The sequence below is a fragment of the Rhagoletis pomonella genome, unplaced genomic scaffold (assembly GCF_013731165.1).
Source record: "Rhagoletis pomonella isolate Grant_MI unplaced genomic scaffold, Rhpom_1.0 Rhpom_scaffold_00013, whole genome shotgun sequence".
Classification (NCBI taxonomy): Eukaryota; Metazoa; Arthropoda; class Insecta; order Diptera; family Tephritidae; genus Rhagoletis; species Rhagoletis pomonella.
The window spans coordinates 11229260-11246591 of NW_023458567.1; the positions used below are offsets into that span (position 1 = coordinate 11229260).

The 17332-nt window shown below is 39.7% G+C and overlaps 1 protein-coding gene across 1 annotated transcript in view; it reads left to right on the forward strand.

Annotated features, from left to right (window-relative positions):
- The first annotated feature begins 13573 nt into the window (after positions 1–13573).
- The window catches only part of LOC118748789, a 73623-nt gene continuing 69864 nt past the window's right edge, over positions 13574–17332 (forward strand). The window contains exon 1 of the mRNA XM_036483467.1: positions 13574–13711. The gene's annotated coding sequence lies outside the window, so the exon portion shown is untranslated. The remainder of the gene's footprint in view (positions 13712–17332) is intronic.

Consider the following 17332-nt stretch of genomic DNA (forward strand, 5'->3'; position numbering starts at 1 on the left):
AGAGTTGGAGTGAAATGAAATTCGGGATTAACGAGTTGCGATGGCGCTCAGATATGTTTGTAGTTAACGAAGAGGCAACAAAAAAGTATCTAATAAAATACAATCTGATGGAGGAGTGAGTAGTATACATATGCACATACGTATGTACTATATGTTGTAAATATGTATAGAGAAGGGAAGTGGCAGTGTGATGCTGTGATTCGCTGGAAAAATATGGAGTTGAAATGCGGTAATAAAATTCATAAACAAATGTGATGTATGCATAATAAAAAAGAAAAAACTGCCGAAGAGAGAGGTGAGTATAGCAAGCAAACAAATAAATTAAATGTAACAAAGAGCAAAAAAATGTTTAGGGAAAAAATTTAATTAAGCTTTGGATTGTAAATGTATGTATATATTGTATGTATCTGTTATGATGCAAAATGAAATCAGTGACATTGGCTAAATTGTAATTAAAAGATTAAATATGGCGAAAACAGCGCCAATTGGGAGATGATAATGGAAAGGAGTGTACCCAACGGATTCGTTAGTTTTTGAAGTCTATTTTGGCCGAATGGCTTAAGCTTAGAATAAGTTAATAGTATGTGAGCTTGATAGCGGGATCACCTCCAAGTGACCCCAATGATCCCCACTCTTTGTGCTGATTACATTGGGCAGCCGTTGGGCGCTCCAGCAGGCCTCCTTTTCTATCAGAATAGATAGAGGAGGAATGCCTGTAATTATACCGAGGGTATCCGTTGGACAGGTGCGTATAGCTCCTGTGATGGCCACACAGATCAAGCGGTGTAGGTTGTTCAAGGTGGCATCCGCACTTGCTTTCTTTGCGTTTGGCCACCAGGCCGCCGCATATGTAAAATAATAAGTTAATAGTGAAAAAGTATATTTCGACTCCTGCGCCACCTATCGGTTCTGAGCCAACTGTGAATTTTCAAGTCTCTGGATCATCGGTAAGTTGGTCAAAATTTGATTGCAAAATTTGCCCCAAGCAAACATACTTACACACATACAGAGCAATTTAAATAAAAGCGTGTATAAACTTTAATTCCTCACTCGAAGCTCGGAAAACTTGTAACGCTAAAATATTCTTCCTTAAATGGTGTTTCTTGGTGCTAGTTTGCGTTGTTGAAAGAAGCTTTGAAATGGCAGTTAAATAGTCGAGATAGATCCCACCTATTTAGTTTGATAAGAATAGCAGTGCGTTTTCGCAGTAGGTGGACCACAGCCTCCTGCACACCCTACAGGATTGTATGTAAGTCTTTCCACCTACTATTAGCCACTTTTTTCGAGTGCTGAGAGATGCGGCGCTTGATATAGCTCGGGGGCACAATAACCTATTCTGAATCTGAGACATCGAGAGCCGATCCATTCCTGGCTAGCTCGTCAGCCATCTCTGCCAGTAATTCTGCTGTGCTCCGGCATCCAGATCAGTGCAACGCCATACCTGTCAGCTAAAGCCAAGTACCTTGATCGCTGCCTGACTAATCGAGAAAATAGTAATCCTGGTTCTCGCTAGCTTCGTGACTAAAATTTTGTTCACGCCTCTTTGATGGCAAAGACCTCTGCCTTAAAAACACTGGCTGAATTTGGTAATCGAATATACTCATCGATTTGGGAGTCGGTTGAAAATATACTCGCCCCTACGCCACAATTCATTTGAGCCGTCCGTAAAAATTGATACCTTGAAGCGTTCAGTAAAAACAGACTCCTTTCCATCTCTTTCTTGATGGAAACATCGTGCCGAAGTTTTTCTTCAAGAGAAGCGAAGGGCAAATGTAATCAGATTTTTCGCGAATGCTTGGGTCGTTGAAGGAGTGCAGGATACGTCCATGCTGTATACTAAAACTTCTCTGGGTTTGAACTTGAATCCCTCCAAATAATCCGCATTACACTGATCAGCTTTGCTAGAGAGGGACTAGGAAGAGGTAAGGTAATACCCTTTATGCACATGGTGTAGCTAGAGTGCTCGCTCCCGCTAGTTATGTTTCCGAGAGATGGCATATATAGAACTATAGGTTTAAAATAGCGTTAAGCCGCAAAGCAATCTGGAGCATCTCCGCCTTCGAGACCCCAGAGTGGGGGTGGAAACTGTGCACCCTGAACCATGATGTCTATTCTTAAATATGGGTAAATATCTGAGCATATTTCAAGCCAAAGTTTATGCCATTTGTTTTTTTTTGTGGAGACTTTCACAAATAGGGAATACCGAAGTGAGAGAATTATAAACCTAAGTGACAGTAAGGCAGCATTCAAGTCTCTCATACCTTATGAAATCAAATCATCCTTGGTCCTCGAGTACATTGAGATGCTCAACTTCCTGGGTAGGCACAATAATATCAGACTAGCGTGGGTACCTAGCCTCATGGGAATAGAGGGTAACGAAGCAGCGCACTGTCTCAAAAGTCGGCAACCATCACTTCAGTTTAGTAGGTCCCAATACTATAAAAGGGCGGCAGGAAAATAGTCAGCTGAGAGCGTATACAAGAAGAGACTCCAAAATTTTATTAGCCTCCTAAAGGAGAAGCTGAGATAACTAGCAGGTTTCCCTAAAGGACACTGCAGACAAAGAGGACATCTGTATACGCTAGGGATAAGGTCAAAAGATCTTTGCTGGCTTTGCGACTTTGCGAAACACCACTCCACATGCTCATCGAGTTTGATGCCGTCTGCAGCTGACATGGGAGAAGTCTAGACTCAATGTGGCCACAGCTTAAGCTCATTCACTCCATACCCTCGAAAGCGCTTTTGAAATTTCTGAGGGATCTAGACTTGGAGGAAGTATTGCGAATAGTAGAGGGCGTAATTGATCATTAGGTCGTGGTGCATACCTCATTACAATATCCATTTATCATTTCAGTCGCCTTTTGCGGCACCATAGGCCTAGGTATGCCTCGATGACTATTCTCTTTTGCGGTAGTTTCTTTTTAAGGCATGTTACTGTCTATTGATCTTCTCCGAACGAATGTTTTCCGTGTCATTCCGGCAATTTCAGTCATTTGCTTAAATATTTTTTCCTGATCACTATACCCACCAAATAGCCACTTCTATCGTTTGCACTTCAAATGCCACTTCTACTTCGCCTTCTGCCACCAGCATTCATATTTTTTTGATACATACTGGTTCTTGCGTTTCCGTTTCTGCAGATACTCATAGTACGAGTATTCATATGTGTACTACCCCCTGCTAATGTCCACTCCATGCTTTTAGCTGCGCTTCAATTGCTTCGCCTTTAGTATCTTTCCTGTTGTGTTTTTTTCCTAACTTTTTTCAATTTTCCCACTTATTCGTTGCGATTCTCGCAATGACTGCATATTTTTGCTTTTTCACATAGTATCTCTCCGCTTCCAGTGTGTGTGAATACGTATGCCCGCCTTCATTCGCGTTGTGACAAAACATTATGTCGATTTGTTTGCCATGTCGCGTTTTTATTTTTATTGCTTTATTGTCTTTTTGTATTAGCAATGTTATTCAATTCCTTTTTATTTCACTTTTGCAATTTTTGTTTTGTTTTTGTTTTTTTCTGCTTCGTTTTTGTTTTCGCCCTTCGTTAAGTCGTTAAGGGATTTCGACAATTTGTCTGTCGTCTTGTTACGAGTAAGTGTCCCTTTCAACTCATATGCACCGATGTCTGTCCGTTTGCCTGGCTGGCGATCCCTTTCGTCACTACTCATATGTCCGCGGCTTGGTCCCTTTTTATTTTTATTTTTTTGTTTTATGTATTATTATTACTGCTCTTTTTTTTATTGTTCGCTCGTCCACACACGTGCTGTTCGTGTTCGTGAAAATTATGTAAATTTTTGAGTGTGTTTTGATTTGGGATATTTACAAGTGAATTTTTCAACACCTTGAAGGGTTTATTTACTTTTTCACAACACAACAAACAGCGAAAAAATAAAATGAAAGAAATCGCGAAATGTCAATGGAATTAGTTGTACTAAATCGGAGTGAGAGTGAGTGCTAGCGCAGTGTCCTCGGGACAGGTGATAAATTTGCTTACCTTGAGGACGTTTGAAAAGTTTAGGAGATTGGATTGGTGAACGTTTGCAAAATGTGGGAAAATTTTAACTTTAATTTTATTATGATCAGAACTTTTAGAAATGATACCTGTCAAAAATGGTAGCTTGCAATCTTTGTCTCAATTCTTTGGCTTAGATTCGCTGTTGCTCTGTACAAAATCTTCCACCATATATCTATTTTATTTTCTGCTTTGCTTTGACTTTATAATCATCTAACTGTTCTTCAAAATCCTTTATCTCGCCTGCCAATGAAATTACAGTACTTTTACGAGGGATCCGAGTCTACATTGACTCCGTGCTTTCCTTCGCCGGTATCAGTCAGCGGGAAGCATTTCCACCATAGCTTGAGGGTGTTCTGAAACTCAGGTCGTTACTGGTCGCAGTAGGCTATGTCTTTGTTTTCTGTAACTGCCGTTCTTAGGCAAACTAGTTGTTTTTCTGGTTTCCCGAAGCCCGATAACTTCCTCCAGGCAGGTTAGACTACAGCTGAGAATGCACATCGATGCCGTTCTGATTCCGAAGTGAACAAGCCGAGAATTATTGGGGTAACATTCAATAGCCTGCCATTGCCAATAAAGCACAAAGCCGCCACATAACCCTCAAATCGCTCGCCGGTAGCACTTAGGCCAATGACAATGAAACGTTGTTGGAAACATAAATGTCAATTGACTGGCCGGTTCTAAACTATGTAGTACCTGTGTGGCTGCCGAGTACAAATAAGGCGCAGTGGACAAAGCTTCAGACTTGCTACAATGCAGCACTCCGTACAGCTACAGTGAGACGCAGCTGATCCTTTCGGTTGCTATAGACGTGAACACTCGAACAGGCAATAAGTTGATGCACCAAAGCACATCAGAAGGCATCTCTACGAACTGAATGAGGAGGTCCAGAACTACGCTTGGACATACGTCAACTGGCGCTCTCCACGAAGTGGTAGGTACTATTGAAATGTCACTGAAATACAGTTAATACACACTAGCCAGCTTCTTAGCAATTAGCAGGGTTCTAGAGAGACACGGCATCCAGCGGGGTATAGTTGCGTGGATGTAATCGATGATGAAAAGCAGAGTAATCAACGCAACTGTAGGCACAGAGTCTGTCATTATCACCCCTGCTGTAGATATTGGTACCAAATGAACTGCTAGAAAGCTTTAAAGTTAGGAGAATGAAGGTAGTTGCCTACGCTGATGACTTGGATATACTAATTTCCGGTAAATTCTTGGCAACAATTAGTGAGCTGATGGAATCGGCACCGGGCAGTGTTTCCAACTGGGCAAAACAAAATAGGGTAGGAGTTAACCCTTCTAAACCGGAACTTAACTTGTCTTGTGCACAAGGAAAACAAAAATTCCGCAATTCCACTTACCAAAGCTGGACAGGACAGTATGTACCTTAACTCCGATGCGAAATACTTCGGTATTATCCTTGACTCCAAACTTACGTGGAGGCGCAACGTAGAGGGAAGAGCAAAGAAGGGTCTAGCAGCGTACTATACCTGTAAAAACGTCTTTCGGAAAAAACTGGGGCCTGTCACCGCATATTATTCACGGTATATACACCACAGTCATCCGACCGATTTTAACCTAGGGAGCGCTAGTCTCGTGGAAAGCACCAGGTAAATACTGGACGGCGTAACGGAATCAAGGCCGACTTAGATGTCGAAACTGATTACCTCACGTCATCCTGGGATTTTAGTTTTAAAATTCCCATACAATTTCCAACCCGGGAAGATTGGGAAGGTGGTCTCCTTGCGGTAAATGATGGTATTTCCATCTACACCTATGGCTCTAAGATGGAAAAAGAAGACTGCTCGGGTCTGTAGGTTATGTAGAAAAAAACTAAGGGCTATGGACTAAAAGTAAAATTGTGAAATTTAGCTCCTCTTCATAAAATCATTTTTTAGTTTTATTCCTTTTATATTCAGCCTCTAAACGCTGCCATAGACTTCCGCTAATATTCCCTAAATTGATCGATGATGGCATCATCATCATATGGATTCCCATGCTAAGTATATTAGAAGCACAATAACTCCACTGCAGTGTCGCAGCGCAGACATGCAGAGCATACCAAATTTCGTGTGACTATTTGCTAGCTTTGCGACTGGAACAAACTGTGCGACATGTGATACACATGGTACCAACACATGACTATGTACGAGCGGCGCATGGCTAAACATGAATAGATTGTAGTACAAAAATATGATTCAAGTGCTGGCAAAGCAAATATTCAGGAAAAAAAACCGGTAAATAAAATATGCGAAGTTAAGCAATGCATGATAATAAAGTACTATATGGGGCGTTTGTTGAAAGCAAAAGTCATGCAGTCCAATATAATTTCAACACTGACTACCCTTTCAAGAATATTGAAGCCAGAACGCAGGTGGGAAAATCTATGAATAAAGTAATAGTGGACTGTTAGCGGAGTTTTGGGAGACATATATGTACATTAGGGTGGTCCTTAAATGTAGGAAGCAAATTTATACATTAGATTTCGTAAGCCGCAACACCTACGCCGATGCTACTATAGTCGAAGATATCACATATACATTATGGTCCCAATTGGTGGCGGTTAAAGCGTATCGGAAAGGGGTCAACGTTAACATTACCCTACGAAGACGTCGTAACCGACTCCAAACGGGACCAAAATTTATGTGTGATATCTTCGACTATGGTAGTATTTTGGGTGATTTTGGGTATTACATGAAAACAAAAAATTAATTTTAATCTTTTTACCCTCTATAGAGGCATCTGGCCTTTGACCCTTTTGCGACACGCCTTAACCGTCTCCAATCGGAACCAAACATGTGATATCTGTGACCGTGTCATTACTGATTGAGGGAGTGAGACTGAAAAAAATCGTTCATTTGGTTTTTTAAGCACCACCCTAATGTACATAGCTGCACAAGCCAGAAAAAATTGCGCATTTCCAATGAATCGCAAAAGCATTGCTACATATATTTTAGTAACAGTTAGCAGTAATTTTGTATTAAGAAAATATATGAATATTTACAGAGTAGAAGATTGTCTGGAAAATGCTTCTTAAAAACGTCCAGCATTGTTTTGAAACCCAAATATCTTTAAAATCCTTTAAATTGATGCTACTTCTGCTTTGTTGGCCCTTATTTTCTTATCTTGTTTTATGTGATTCATTACCTCTTCTAATTATTTCCCAAAGCTACCTACATGTATACACATATCTACATACATATATCAGCTGCTATACTTCGCCTGCAGCGATGCAGAAAAATCCACAATCTGATGGCAAAGGTAAAATGCATTTGCATGGAAACTTGAGTAAGGGCAGCTGCGAAACGCACATTGTTGATAATTGTGCATTCATAATATTTTAAAAGAAATACCTAAGAAGTGTTAAGCTGTTGCAAATAGGATAATAAGGAAATGTGCTGTATACGCAGTTAGAAGAATGAGTGCTGCTAATAAGCAAATAGAGGAAGTATTTAATATGGCTGAACATAATCGGAAAAATTAATCAATGCGATGGAATTGATTTAAGATAAACTTGTTAGAAAAAAAATAATAATAATAAAGGAAAGAAGTGAAAATAATAATGAAATAAATTAAAATAAGTCTTGCTCAAATGAGTGAAACGCTAGCTTAAATTAGGTATTCAGCGTCCTATGATGGCATGGATTGACTCCGTTCTCAAGAGCAGAGTAATCAACTCCACCAAAGGCACAGGATCTGTGAGAAGGAAAACCACTAGGGACACGCCTCAAGCGGCTCCTGGTGGTGACGAAATTCTGGAGATTTTTAAAACTAGGAGAATACGGGAATCATAGAGGAGGGAGCCAAGAGATCTCTAGCAGCATAATACAAGTGAAAAAAGGATATTTGTAAAGAAATGGGGACTATCACCGTACGTCACCTATGGTATGTACACTACAGTCATCAGACCAATTGCAACCCCTCGGGTTCTTAGCATGGTGGAGAGCTCTAGACAAAGGGAATAACAGGAAAAGTGCCCAGAATCGCTTGTCTTGCCATATCGGGGCAGTGAATAGCGCAACTCATGATATTTCATTAGCAACCCCTGTTATTTTCATCTATGGTACGGGTTTTAAGAGCGCTCTCAGGCTCTCAGAGAAGCCAATACGTAGCAGGCAATGAAATAAAAAGGAGGCGGTTTGGTGAAATTAAAGCTTACATAGAAGCCAGCACTGATTACATTACGCAGGTTTGGAACTTCTGTACAAAGACACCCATTAGGTTATCGGCCAGAGAAGAACGGGATGCAGGACTGTCAGTAGCTTAGGTAGGTATATCCATCTACACTGACGGTTAAAAGATAGATCAAGGAACCGCAGCCGGTGTCTACTCGAAAGACCTGCAAATCAACCGGTCCTTTCGTCTACCGAACGACTGCGGTGTCTTCTAAGCGGCGATCTTTAGAGAAGGCGGCCGCGGCTTAGCAGGAAAAAGACACTGTGCTATAGCACCAGTGCTTCAACGTTGGTGAATACCAACAAGACCCTCTGCAGAGGCTGCCACGATGAGCATGACGAAGAGTCTACAGACAAAGCGACTCAAGCACTTGCGTTCACGCTTCTTCAACAGTCTGGGCAAGGTAGCGGTGGTGGAACAGTTGGATCTCCTCGGCTTCATGGGGGATAGTAATTGGGTCAGTAGAATAATGACTTGAAACTAACTTTCCATTATAGATATGTACGTGTCTCCTGCTGACACTCACTTAAAGAGGTCACTCACAATGGACAATTCTGGATCTGTGTGAAGGTATGGAATATTCCACACATGGCCTCTTAAGCTAATCTAAGACTGTATTTGAACAGGTCCTATTTTGTAATACAATTTTTTCAGATTGAGATTTTCCCATGGCTCATTAAGGCCACGAGTATACGAAAATCTTATAAATCTAAACCAAAAAGACAAAGTTTCGAAAAAGTAAAAGTCAGGAAACGGTTAAGCACCTTCTACGCAAATGTCCAGCTTTGTGCCTCATACACACGGAAAGCTTATAGATAAGCTGATAGATGAGCTAATCAGCGAGCAGATAGACCAAACACAATACTCTTGGTGTACACTATTTGTTTTATAAGCAACTTATGCAGTAGTATGTAGGCGATAACTAGCCTTTTGGCTTGTGGATCAGAGCTCAGTAAAGCGACGACGAGACTTGTGTGGGCATGACTAAGCTTCGCTAACAGAGTAAAAGTTCATTTGGTTATTCTGTAAGCCATTGTAAAACGTTATTTAAGGCCCCACTGATGAAGTTAACAGATCTTACTGGCTGGTGTCACCATATCAAGGGGCACGTCAGAATTCGATGAAGAAGCTCGGCCAAGCACTTAGCAAATATGTGGAGCGCCAATGTCGTGAAATAGCCACTCACCTTTGATTCGATTTTAAGTAAAAGAAGGAAAAACTAAGGACCCGATTATTTGAGAAGATAGCGTGTAGAATCACTCCTACGTACTTTATATGCGTTTTCAGTAGTGACTACAAGGTTTCCCATCAATAATTCTATTTCTTCCAGGTTTTCCAACTGGAGGTGAAGTCGGCCAAGTGCAGTCCAAAATTTTTTCTTCTTCTTCTTATTTGGCACTACGACCGTTTGTCGGTTTGGCTCGAGATCAAAAAAACTTCGCCAGTTGCCTCACTCCTTTGTGGATTTGCGCCAGTTGTTCTTCTTAAGTGCGGTTAGGCCTTCTGCATTTGGTGCTTCCATTGTGTTCGTGGGCGCACTTGCTTTCGTTGTCCAGCCATAGGTGCGGAGTAGAAGGATCTTTTCACCGGAGTGTCGTCATCTAGCCAAGCCAGCGCAGCGTTGTATTTTTATGCGCTTAACTATGTATGTCCATGTCGCCACTCCATCTTCTTCGGTACTCGGAGAACGGGGCCATAGATCTTGCGTAGAATATTTCTCTAGATGGTGTTTATGCTGGATCCTAAGTAAACAAAGTCCTTAACTACTTCAAAGTTATGACTGGCAACAGTGACGTGTGTGCCAATACTCTTACACTTTTTATGTGTTGCCAGGAGGTACTTTGTCTTGCTCTTTGCTTAAGCTTTCAAGCATAAGATTGAAAAAATCGCATGTGAGTGAATCGCCTTGTATCTTTCCAATTTGGACAGAGCTGAAAATTGTGCACAAAGTCACTTGTCACATCGTCGTGTTAGTTTTGCGGGCAGCTTTAAAATCAACAAAAAGATGGTGTGTGCTTGACGCGTTGTAAAAGTCTGGTCAATGGTAGACTTACCGGGATAGAAGCCACACTGATAAGGTCCAATCAATTGGTTCGTGAAGGGCTTCAGTCTTTCAAACAGTAAATATAGGCGACAGGACCTTGTATGCAATATTAAGAAGGCAAAGTACACTGAGATTCCAATCTTTGTGCATGTATTCATCAGACCAAGTTCTGCTTAATAGCTGGTACATGTGCCCAGCCAGCTTTTCGCCGCCGGCTTTGGACAGCTCAGCCAGTATACCGTCGTTTCTGGCCCCTAGTTGTTTTTAAGCCGCCTTATTACTGTTCTCACTTTATCTTGGTTAAGTAGAGGAATGTGAGCTTCGTCCCTATAAATTCTTCTACGGTACCATTTCCGTTCCTTTCCAGCTTGTTTCGCGGCGATTCTGTTTGCGAACTTCCAAAGTCATCGTTGCTGAGGGCCATATTAAAAAATAGAGTGTGTTTTGTTAGATACATACATATGTAGTATAAAGCGACGAAAACGGCGATGATAAGGTGAGGTGTTAGTAGAGATTAATGCGAAATTTACTTTTCGATTCTTATCAAAAAAGGTTTGAATTGATTAGTTTTTTATATTGATTATAAACACCACCAAGGCCACTTGAGTGAAGCAATGTGGAATAAATGATCATTTTGTTCACAGTGCCTTTGTGTATGCTTTAAATTTACTACCTATGTTACTGTACTGCTATTAACAGCATGATAATACCAGAGAATGTTAATAGAACATTAATCACCAGCCCCCCCTTTAAAAGAACATTAACATTCTCTGCTGCTGCTACTAGTTGGCTGTTAGCTGCTATTTACTGGCTGTTAGTTACTTCTTAACCATGCTTACGGGCAACACTGCTGGCATTACAGACGAGGAATTCAGATTAGTATGAAATGTTGGTAATAATGAAGATGTTAATGAAGTTTAAAATGAATCTCATTGATGATTATGAGTTTGCTAATGACAATAATGATTTCGAGAGGTAACACGTTTTTAATGCTGCTTGAGTGAACAAAGGTAGTAGAAGCAGAGATCTAATTGGTAAGCAGAGCGATTGTACTGAAGTTAAGTGGAAGAATTTTAGTTAAAAATGGATTGTACAGCGAGTCAAAGAAGGCAGAGAAAATAGTAGAAGGCAAATGTTGGGCTTGAGTGAGGACAGATGGAGAGTGAGTGTGAAAAATCGAATTAGAGTACATATCGGGAATGAGTAGATAGTCGCAGCGAAGTTGGCACTAAGAATGAGCAAAGGTGTGAAATAACGAGTAGAGAAGCACATTTTTGAGGATCATGAAGAAGCCAACGAATGCTAACATAGTAAAAAGTGTATAAAGAGCAAAAGAATTCATATAAAAATGTATGCAGAGACGAACGAAAAAAAAAATGAAGCACGCGCAAACATAAGCACCCGGAGATGCATATAAGTGCGATTTTAACCAAAGCAAACATTGAATATGTGAAGAGCTGGAACAACTGTCGCTATAGAAGCAGCTGACCAGTGCTGCACAACTCCTGTCATCGCTGTCGCTGTCGCCGTCGCCATCGCCACTACCACCTCAACAAAATGAAGCATTCGCACTGTGCTTCACAGTCATCCTCATTGCCCACTGCGCTCACGCACACACACACACTCATAGACATTCATACACATCCAAACTCGCAAATTCACTGCTGTTTCTGCCAATGCTTCCCCACTTTTAAAGCGCCATCATTCAAACAGTGGTTGTTTGGCTGCGGCTACTGCTGCGCCGGCATCGAACGAATGCCAACGAGCCGCAACCACCGAGCGAGCAAACGACCAGCAACAATCAAACGAATTGGCGCCGAATACGACGACCAACCAGCCGACTAGCCGACCAACCAATTGGCCGACTTTTTGACGGACGCTTCGTCGATGAGTTCGACTCAATTGGCAATGTTGCTTTGCTTGCCCATTCGCTTTTGCCCTTTTGCCTCCACTGCTTTCGCTTTGGCGTTGATGTATGCAAGTGTGTGTGTGAGTGTTGTTGTATGTGTGCGCGTGTACTGGAGAGTGTGCGTAAGCTGTGGTTGGTATTTTTTTTTTTGTTTTTTGAATTGTCAGCGCCCGTTCATGCTAATGCGCCTTGGCTACATGCGCCGGCCGCGACCAGTTTCATTTGTATTTGGAACGCCGGACCGGAAAGAAGGACTCGCGGGCAGCTTGGCAAACGGGCGATCGAGCGAGCTGAGCGCAGTTTTTTAGCTTTTAGCGCCTCTCCTCAGTTTTTTCATTTTGAGTTTAATTCAATTTATGGCCAAAAATATTTCGGCAAATAAAAATTTTTTGGCAAAACGCAACAAAAACACAAAAACTTTTCGGCAAAAAGTAAGCAAAAAACACAAAAATTTTTGGCAACAAAAAAGGACAAAAAATTAAGCAAGAAAACAAAATTTCGGCAAACGTTACAAATTCATGAGTTTATTATTTGAATTGTGTGAAAATTAAAGAAGAAAAAAATCGAAGCAAAAAATTTTGAGTTGCATTTATTTTTATACAAGAAAGAAAACAACACTTCCAAAAAAAAAATTAACAAAACTAAAAACGTGACGCGCGCGACACAACCACGACGCGTAAAGCTTTGATAGCATTCGAGCGAAAAGCGACCTAAAGCGCGCGCGTTGAACAATAAAAAATTCAAAATTTGAATTTTTGCGAAAAGCCAACGGCCCCAACACGGAGCAGCAAAGCGGAGCAAATAAAAAACTGCGAAGTGTCGACAACGGGCAGCGTTTTACGCCGAAAAAAGCAAATAAAAAAATATAGTAAAAAATAATGATTTATTTGCGCTTTTGACGCGCCGCGGAGGCAGCAGCAAAATTCGTCACACATCAAAATTCGTTAGACTCTTTAGTTACGTTCGATTCTACGACATTGTTTTTGAGTTCAATTGAGTTTAATTATACCAAAAATTTGAGTTGAAAACAAAGAAACAAAGTATTAAAATGCAAAAGAAGCAAAAAAACAACAAGAAAGTATTACAACGCACAAGCAACACAAATTAGTAATAAATAAGTAAGCAAAAAGCAACATTAAAAACCGACGAGTAATTAAACGAATAAATCGTACGAAAAGCAAAGATTGCGAACTTATTTTTAACATAAAAGAAAAAACAAAAAATCAAACAAGAACAAAAAAAATCCAAAAAAAAAAACTCGATAGCGTCCCAGCGAGTGTAGCCGGCCGCCTGGCAGTCAACCAGTGTGTGCGCGAGCGAGTTAAGTGCTGCTAAGAATATTTAACTTTTTCGTGGTGTAAAATTACAAAACACTAGTGACTTGTAAAATAAACAAAAACCAATAAAACAAATTAGAAAAAAACTTGAAAAAATATTGCTGAAACAATTGAAAAATATAACTGTACGCATAAAAAATTTCAAGCCAGCTATAAAAAAAACCAGCGAACAAGGTTTGCAAAATGCAGTAGCAGCAGCGCGCAAACTACCGCAACAGCAGTGCAATGTAAGTTACATATAACCCAGTGATATTTATTGATTTGTTATATTTAATATTTTTTGAGTATTTCATAATGAAATTATTTAATTTTCTAAGGCTTGTGCAAGAAAATATTATTGCTGCAAAATAAACCAGCATTTAGAAGCATAAAAACAACAACAACAAAAGAAAATCTTTAAACGATCACCGCATAAATGCTATTAGCAACATTTATACTCCACCTAGCAGCTCACTGCAACATTAACAGCCTCAGCTATACAGTCGCTGTTGCTCAACATGTTGCTTAATAGTAGCTTGCAGCGCTTAATGTTGTTAGCTAAATGCGGCGGTAATGTATTTTTAAACGCAGCTAAAGTAGCGCTTGTGGTAGAAAGATTTTTATTATTTTTGTCAGTTAGGAAGTCGAAAATTTAAGTTGCATTCTTGTTAAGTTTGGTGGATGTAGCTCAAAAACCAACAGCATTTTTAAGCGTTCGAAAGTATGCGAAATGCAGTAGGTTTTCCATTGCAATGTTAGGCATGCACATTTTGTGTTACTACCTTTAGACACATAAAAAACTGTTGTTGCAGATACCCGATTGCAATAATTTTTTTGTAAAAATATTGTAACTACATGTAGAAATAAGTATGTGAAATTTCAGTACTCTATCTTGAAAAGGAAAAGCATTTTGTAGCGGTCAAATGTAGGTAAGTTTTACAGAACGTTATTTCGCGCAATGTTAGACAAGGTTTTTTTGGGTGACTGGTTTTAAGGTAATAAAATTGTTATTGTATATGCTAAATTGAATTTTTTTTTGATAGAACTGGGGCTATAAAATGTGAAATTTTAGTACTCCATTTTAACAAAAAGTTGTATTTTTTAGTAAACAGATTACAGAGGCCTTTATAGCCCAATATTATACAGATATGTACAATTTGGATAACTATAAAGGCTGTCCGAAAATATGTTGCAATGATGTGATTTCAAAAATGTTTGACGAGATTGTAGTACTAATACGTAAACGTAACTGTGAAAATTTTCCGCCACGTTGCATAAAAACTAGCGCAATTTTTAGGCTTACAGAAAGTGGAAAATTACATAGAGTTTTACAGCGCACTGCTAGAGGTACAGTTTGGGAAACTTTCTTCATGGTAGTCAAAAGTTATATGTCCGTTATTTTATTAAACCATTCTTTGCAAAAATATAGTCAAAATATGTAAATCTATGTGTGCGAAATGTCAGATTTGCTTCGTATTAAGCAGGAGCACTTTTTGACACTAAAATATGCAGATATTACAGAGGGTTTTACAGCACAATGTTAGACGAGCATATGGCGTCTGGGAATGGAATTGATGACATGTGCTCGAAAGTAAACGGTTACCTCGCCGAACTTTTTCGCTTCTTTACTGCAAGGAGACTTGTCCTATCTCCTGCGAAATCTACGGCGTAACAATACCGACGGTGAATAACCCGAAAATCCTCGGAGTTACCTTCGACAGTTTGCTCTCCTTCTCGGCGCATACAACCGCAATTGTCTACAAATTACAGAGCCGCAACAATGTGCTCAAGTCGCTGGCCGGCAGCACTTGGGGCAAAGACAAAGAAACATGCAGCGCCCGTGTGGTCACCTAGGACTAGCAGGACGCAGTGGATGAAGTTACAGACCTCCCAGAACACGGCACTACGAACAGCGACCGGATACCTCCTGATGATGGCCCAACACCACTTACACGACGAGGCCCAGATGCTCCCAGTCAAGGGGAACAACACAATGCTCTGCAAGCAGTTCCTTGTGGGGAGGTACAGACGTGGTCATCCTAGCAAGCAGCTGCTTGCAGAAGAGCCCTCGCCAAAGCACGTCAGGAGGCATCTCTACGAACTGACGGACGATGTCCAGAGGTTCATTAAACAATCTCTAGACACGTCAGCCTACCGACAGGCCCTGATCGGCATTCACAGGGAATCAGTCTAGAGTTATGTAGACCTCCGGCCTGTCAATGCCGTTCTAGGCACACAACAACCGGACGTGGACGGGACAGAACTTTGTCTACCACAAAAACCAATTAATGCAACTTAAGTAAAATCTGTGGAAAATTAACAATAAAATACTTTTTTCGCAAAATCTTTAAAGGACCCTTTTATTTCTCAAAAAAAAACTGGGTAACAGTTATTCGTCGCCACGGTGTATATTACTTTCTTGTATATAACAATTTAAGAATAAATTTCGATTTTTCATTTGGTGGCACACGATTCGCTTGTTTCGTTAAAATTAAAAATTCATAAAATTTTAAAAATTACCAAATAGCTGCGACAGATATTCTGCATGCTGTCTTTTTTTTTAATTTGGTGGCATACTCTTGAAACTTCACAGATATGTTTTATTTGATGCCAGCGTCCATTGTCTCTAATATGAACATTCTATTTGACAGTGAAAAAATTTGTTATTTCGCACTAATTGAAATACATATGTATGTATATGCAAGAAGAATGCTTTAGCGTTTTTTTTCCCTGCAAGAGAAGGGAGTGACACTAAAAAAAAACTCTATAGAATTTCTTATACTTATGTGATCCCATCTTGCTCACTCTAAACTGTCAAACGATAAAAAAAAATACTGATGAGAGCGAGTACGATATCGATTTAGATCTGGCATAAACTTCTTAGTGCTGTATATATTTGAAACCTGTAAATGTTACTTCTGGTCAGTACTGAAAAGCCATTTGACGTGCCGTGATTTCTGTTGGTTTAAAAAACTGATAGGCCTTAAAATACTTTAGGTATTTTTTTTTATTTCAGAGTTTTAAGCGCAAACTCAATCTCTATTAAAACGCAATAACTTTTTCTAAATCATAGAGAGCGTTGACTTGGAATTTAAATAAATTTGTAATCTAACAGCAATATTCAAAATTTAGAAAGTCGTGGGAAAATATTTGTAGCCTCTAATAAAAATCTTTCTAACAACTTTTTCTAGTTACAGCGAAAGGCCCTCTTGCAAGGCTTTCCTTCAACAGTCTTATGATTCTTACAACTGCCAAAAAAATGTAACTTTACATCGTTAAGTGTCTCATAAATTTATCAATCCGCCGGATAGTTAAGAAAACAGTTTTTCATTTGCAAAGAGGGGTTGCTTGTTTGATTGCTGGTAAGCAGGGCGAGTGGCAGCCCCGAAGCTATGCCAAATACCAGAGCAGCTGTTGCTGTATGTATGTATGTATGTATGTTTTTGCGCTAGCATGTGCATATGTATGTTTCCATATCAGTTTAATTAAAAACCAACAATAACAACAGCCGGCATAGCGAAAATGTTTTTAGCTGCAGGCTGCAGCTGCTAATAGCGACGGCATGCGTTGATGGAATTCCGCTGCGTGATTTTTTTGGCTTTCGTTGGGCGTTGAGAATTATAATTAGAGCGTGGTGAATTTTTGTAGTTTTTGTTTTAAGAATTTTTTTTAGTGTTTTTTTTTTTAACTTGAAAACTTTCGTTAAAAATTTGCAAAAATTAATTTAAGACGTATTTGAGGTTTTTGAACATCTATTTAAGTAAGTTTAGTTTCGCAATTAAATTTTTTTTAATAAAAATTATTTATTTGAAATTTTTTTGTTAACAATTTTCACTTGAAGCGAAAAGAATGCTGGATTTTGAGATCAT